General features: G+C 32.5%; 1 protein-coding gene across 1 annotated transcript in view; it reads left to right on the top strand.

The window, feature by feature from the left end:
- Positions 1 to 4,796: 4,796 nt before the first annotated feature.
- LOC136224274 (UDP-glycosyltransferase 79B6-like) overlaps positions 4,797 to 6,000 on the top strand; it is a 38,254-nt gene continuing 37,050 nt past the window's right edge. The window contains exon 1 of the mRNA XM_066012555.1: positions 4,797 to 4,850. The gene's annotated coding sequence lies outside the window, so the exon portion shown is untranslated. The remainder of the gene's footprint in view (positions 4,851 to 6,000) is intronic.

Here is a 6,000-nt window from a genome sequence, read left to right as displayed (position 1 = left end):
GGAAGTCATCTTTTCCGGAAGCGAAGCAAGGGTTTCTTTCTAGTATATTATATAGTTAAACATATACAACTTAAATGTTTGATAAATTAAATATTTACTTTACTTTTTTTAATATAAATGCATTAATTGGTTGGGTTCAGTTGGACTTAGGAATTAGTTCATTTGCCCTGGCCCGGCTCGACTTGAGCTCTGTGTAATATAACACAGTGAATCAGGCTTTGATGCAGTAATTTAGTGTAAAAAAACAACATTCTTAATTATTAGAATATCGTTACTTGCTAACTAATCATTGTTAACCATAATAAAAAATTGGGATAATTACTAATTTGACCCAATCAAGGACCCCAATTTACATATCTAACCCACCTTGCCTCAAAGTTACCAAATTAGACACTTTCACCCATTTTGGACAAAACTAACCTTAGTTCTATTCGATGAATCGATCGATCTTCTTCTTCTTCTTCTTCTTCTTCTTCTTCTTCTTCTTCTTCTTCTTCCTCCTCCGCTTCATCTTCTTCTTCTTCTTCTTCTTCTTCCTCCTCCTCCTCCGCTTCATCTGCTTCTTCTTCTTCTTGTTCTTCTTGTTCTTGTTCGTCTTCTTCTTCTCCGTTTCAACTTCTTCTTCGGTTCATCTTCTTCAATTTCTGATACCAATCGTTAGCGATTTTTGAGATTTTTGACATATTATGTTCAATTTTCCGTACAAATGGTATATTTTTTGATATACGCTTGCTTTTCTCATTGGTTTTGCCTCTTTCATCATCTGTAATGGTATCGTTTCAATTTCCTCTATTTTCCATAATTTTTTTCCATTTTCCTCCATTGTTGTCGCATTTGTGACGAAATTATCGCAATTCGTCATAAATGCGACAAGAACTGTCGCATTTCGTCGCAAATGCGACAAGAACTGTCGCATTTCGTCGCAAATGCGACAAGAGTTGTCGCATTGACAAATGCGACAGTTCTTGTCGCATTTGCGACGAAATGCGACAGTTCTTGTCGCATTTGTGACGAAATGCGACAATTTCGTCACAAATGCGACAACAATGGATGAAAATGAAAAAAATTATGGAAAATAGAGGAAATTGAAACGATACCATCTTTAATGAAGAAAGAGGCAAAACCAACGAGAAAAGCAAGCGTATAAGCAAAAAATATACCATTTGTACGGGAAATTGAACATAATATGTCAAAAATCTCAAAAATCGCTAACGATTGGTATCAGAAATTGAAGAAGATGAACCGAAGAAGAAGTTGAAACGGAGAAGAAGAACAAGAAGAAGAAGAAGAAGAAGAAGAAGAAGAAGCGGATGAAGCGGAGGAGGAGGAGGAGGAAGAAGAAGAAGAAGAAGATCGACCGATTCATCGAATAGAACTAAGGTTAGTTTTGTCCAAAAAGGGTGAAAGTGTCTAATTTGGTAACTTTGAGGTAAGGTGGGTTAGATATGTAAATTGGGGTCCTTGATTGGGTCAGATTAGTAATTATCCCTAAAAAATTTAATTAAATAATTAGTAATGGGAGATAATTATAAAACTAGCCATATTTTAAAACTCATTTACATATCTAACCTAGTTCTCAAACTTCTTACAAATCTAGGCAGTTTCATTACATTTGGACAAAAATACATTTGTCTTTCCAAATTCAAGTATATGGATATAGTTTGTCGTATCTGTAGTATTTTAAAAAAATACGACAGACGACAGAATATATTGGCTGTCGTACCTGTCGTATTTTTTTAAAATACGACAGAAAATATATTTTGTCGTACCTGTCGTATTTTCATAAATATTCTGAAAATACAAGGAACATATCTCGAATAAAATTCATAGTAGGTTACAATTATACATTAATTCTATTAAGTCACGTTTTGAATATAATTTGGTATTTTTACCGATTTATATCAAAACATGATAAATTAGCTTTAATATCACAATTTTCTCCTTGACAAATTATTTCCGAGACAATACCGTATATTCTGAATAATTTACTTGAAGAAATTTTGTATGGACGTCATCCTAAGTCTTCCATTATTTGTTAGGTTTATCATTTGCATTTTCTGAAAATACGACAGGTGCGATAGACTATATACTCTGCCGCCTGTCGTATTTTTTGAAAATACGACAGGTACGACAGACAATATAATCTGTTATTTGTCGTATTTTTTAAAAATACGACAGGTGCGACAGACTATATATTATGTCGTCTGTCGCATTTTAACAAAATACGATAGGTACAACAGACTCTATATTCTGCCGTTTGTCGTATTTTAACAAAATACGACAGGTACGACGGACTATATCCATATACTTGAATTTGGAAAGACAGAAGTATTTTTGTCCAACTGTAGTGAAACTGCCTAGATTTGTAAGAAGTTGGAGAATTAGGCTAGATATGTGAATGAGTTTTAAAATAGGGCTAGTTTTGTAATTATCCCTATTAATGGACTAAAATTATTATTTAATTAACATATCCAGATACTACTGATAATGTTATCTACTCGATCGACATGGTGACTCCGGTCTATGGAATGGAGCTAGTTTTGGATGCTAAGGGGTCGAATCCTCCGATTTCCAACACCTCATTTGTTTTGCATATTACAGTTATTTTGAGCAGTAAGGAACCACTCCAGTGAACATAATTTTTGCTTTAAACACCATCAGTGCAATAACATGGACGTGAGGTTCCATCATGACATCAACACTAGAGGTGGCAAAATGACACACGACCCGATTACACGATACGAACACGACACGGATTTTTAGTGTTAGTGTTGAGCTTAATAGGTAATGGGTCATTTTTGGGTTGACACGAAACTGACACGCTAATTTTTGGGTTGGGTTAGTGTTGATATGTGAACCCGAAAATGACACGAAATGACACGGATATTGAAAATTATTGTTATATTCTCTCATGTTTTTTATGTCACTTTATTAATAAAGATAATAAAATTATAATTATTAATTGCAAATATTAATTTGAATTTCCTAAATTGTTATAAACACATTACATGACCCTCTAATATGATATTATCGAACTTTTCGATAATTATTGTTTACATACTAATCTAAAAATGATATAAAATGTTTAAAAACAGTATCATATCTTCTTATATTTTTAAGAGTTATTATTAATATATATGCATAAAAAAATTACATGTAACCCGAAAACACGACACGAAATCGACACTAACCCGAACAGGTTAACACGACTTTGACACGAAAGTTTTTGGGTTGGGTTTGGATTTACTCTTTTTGACACGAACCCGAAATGACACGACACGAACACGACTCGAACACGATAATTGCCAGGTCTAATCAACACGTTTAGGAATAATATCGGAGGAGGTGGATCCAAATACAAGATGTTGATACACATTTTTGTATGTACTAATTTTTAAGTTTTTAATAAATTTTAAAAAATTTCAACAATTCATAAATTATTCAGAATATGCGATATTATCTTGAGAATAATTTATTAAGGAAAACTCATACTACTAAAGCTAATTTATCGTATTTTGATATAAACCGGTAAAAATACTGAATTATATACAAAATATGACTTAATAGAATTAATGTATAATTTTAACTTGTTGTGAATTTTATTCGAGATATATTTCTATTATTTTGAATAAAATTGAATTTCTCTAAATTTGAGTTATGATTTATTAATTAAAATTCAAATGTTAATAATCAGATTAATATCTCAGTTTTTTTAATTTATTGTAAATTATATTTAACAACGCCTATAATCTAAATTGTGAATTATATATCACATATTAAAGTTAAAGACCAATTTTGATTGAGATTTATATTATAATTAAACGTTTAGAATATTTGATTTCTAATTAATAGTTTATAACAAATAAATTCAAAAATAAACGAATAAAAGACAATCGAACGTTTAAAATAAAATTTTATTAATAAATAATAAGATTACATTTATAAATATCACATAAAATTTAAACTACTATCCCTATTTTCTAGCAGATATCTCTAAAAAATAGGAAAACAATAACAAATGCACGTTACATAAAGATATTCTACTTGACCTATTATTCAGCAAAACAAAATCAGTTGCTGCTGATTTAATTTATTCAAACCATAAACCCCACTTCTTTTAGAACTCTAAGTTCATTGACCCACTTCAATTCCTTGTAAACGTGGCAGTTCCTAATCAATAAATCGTGGGTTCCTCTTCGGCAATCGTTGAGATCTTCGTGGTCTAAAGTGACAAGGCAATCCGAAAATAAGTAACAAAGTGACCAGAGATCCAACGTTAAAGTGACGTAACCGATGCTTACCGCTTCCGAAAAGCTGGGTCAAAGACCAAATTCGATTGAAAAGTTTCAGCGAAGAAACATCCATTTTAATTTGGGTCCAAGCTCATTAACCGAAGCAAAATCAAATTAATTATGGACCAAAACAATTTTAATATCAGGTTAGGATCCACATAAAAAAACCGGTCAGGGTCCACATCAAATTCAGGTTAGATCCAATTGAAGGGGCCAAACTGAGCCCAACAGGCCCAATAAGCCAAATCCAGACACACTGGGCCAAATTCATATCATTTCCAACAGGCCCACTTAATAAAATACCAGCACAGCAAGCCCAACAGTCCATTCAACAAAAAAAAAAATTAATAATAATTCCCAAACCTTGCAAAGGCATCTTTCTCAAATCAGATTATAAAAAAAGGACAGAATGGTCTTTCTGTCCAAATGTTTCCCTATATTTTCCTATAAATAAGAGGCCCAAGGAGCCCTTAATTTCAGAGATAAAAGAAAGCTTTAGAGAGATCTGAGAGAGTTCTCAGAAAGAGTTTTTATAGAGCTGGAGCTGGTTGTAAGCAGGTTCTTTTTTTGTTTATCATAATCTATTTCTCTGTTATCTTTATTACAATTAGAGTTCTACATTTTAATTTTGCTCCTGTTATTAAATTTCTATATTGTAATTTGTAGATTTTTTATTATCATAATGCTAAAATTTCATTAGATAAGAAATCTTAAATAAATATAGGCTATGTCTAATACATAATACATGAAGGCAAGAAGGAATTATAGCCCCGACTTCTTCATTTAAACCATTCGGAATTTTCGGATCTGAATCATTTCTTTTGCAATCTCGTAAAATTACTAATGAAAAAATGATGAACAATAGATATAGATCAAACGGATTAAGAGATACAACAAGATATATGAAATCTGGCGAGAAAAAAACTTAACGAATAAAGAAGAAAAAAAACTAAAAGAATAGAAACGGTGGAGGAAAATCCTTCTCAATTAGCCAACAACAATTATTATTTTTCATTATTCAAATTTCTCTAGCTTTAAAATCATACAACTACTTTATACCCACTTTTTTTTTTTGTTAATTTCTATTAATATTGTTTTCTACTCATTTTTAGCTAAATTTCCTAGGAAATTTACTTAAATCATGAGATTGATTTTGCTTCTTTTTGCACTTTCTTTCTTAAAAAATGATAACATCGAGATATTATCGCAAGGACCAAAAGAGATAATCGCCTCAAGTATGCCATGTGGCATAAGAAGCCGCCTGGCGGATCCCCCTGGGTTAGCTCTAAGAGATCCGCTGACGGATCTCTAAGGCGAATCTCTCCATTTACTTAAGTAACGGCTAACCGTCAACTCGGCCATAATGATCATTAAATGAATCATTAATAGTCTTAACCCGCCAGGTCAAGAGTAACTTGTAACCGCCATTAAATGAGCATTAATGGAGACTCTCTAGTTACCTAGAAGTTACAAATCCACCTACTATAAATAGCCCACGTCTAGGCTATCAAGGTACATTCACTCATACTTACTCTTCGCTAAGGTTTGTCCATTCAGTTTATTCTCCATATTTGTTACTGACTTTGGCATCGGAGTGTCCCCGGCCGATCCCAACGGCGCCTCACAGGGACGTGATCCGATCAGAAGTTTCACTAGTGTTATCAATTGGTGCGGTGAACGTGGAATCCTTAACCCAATAAAGGATTTT

The sequence above is a fragment of the Euphorbia lathyris genome, chromosome 3 (assembly GCF_963576675.1).
Source record: "Euphorbia lathyris chromosome 3, ddEupLath1.1, whole genome shotgun sequence".
Lineage (NCBI taxonomy): Eukaryota > Viridiplantae > Streptophyta > Magnoliopsida > Malpighiales > Euphorbiaceae > Euphorbia > Euphorbia lathyris.
This window is presented reverse-complemented; position numbering and strand designations above follow the sequence as displayed.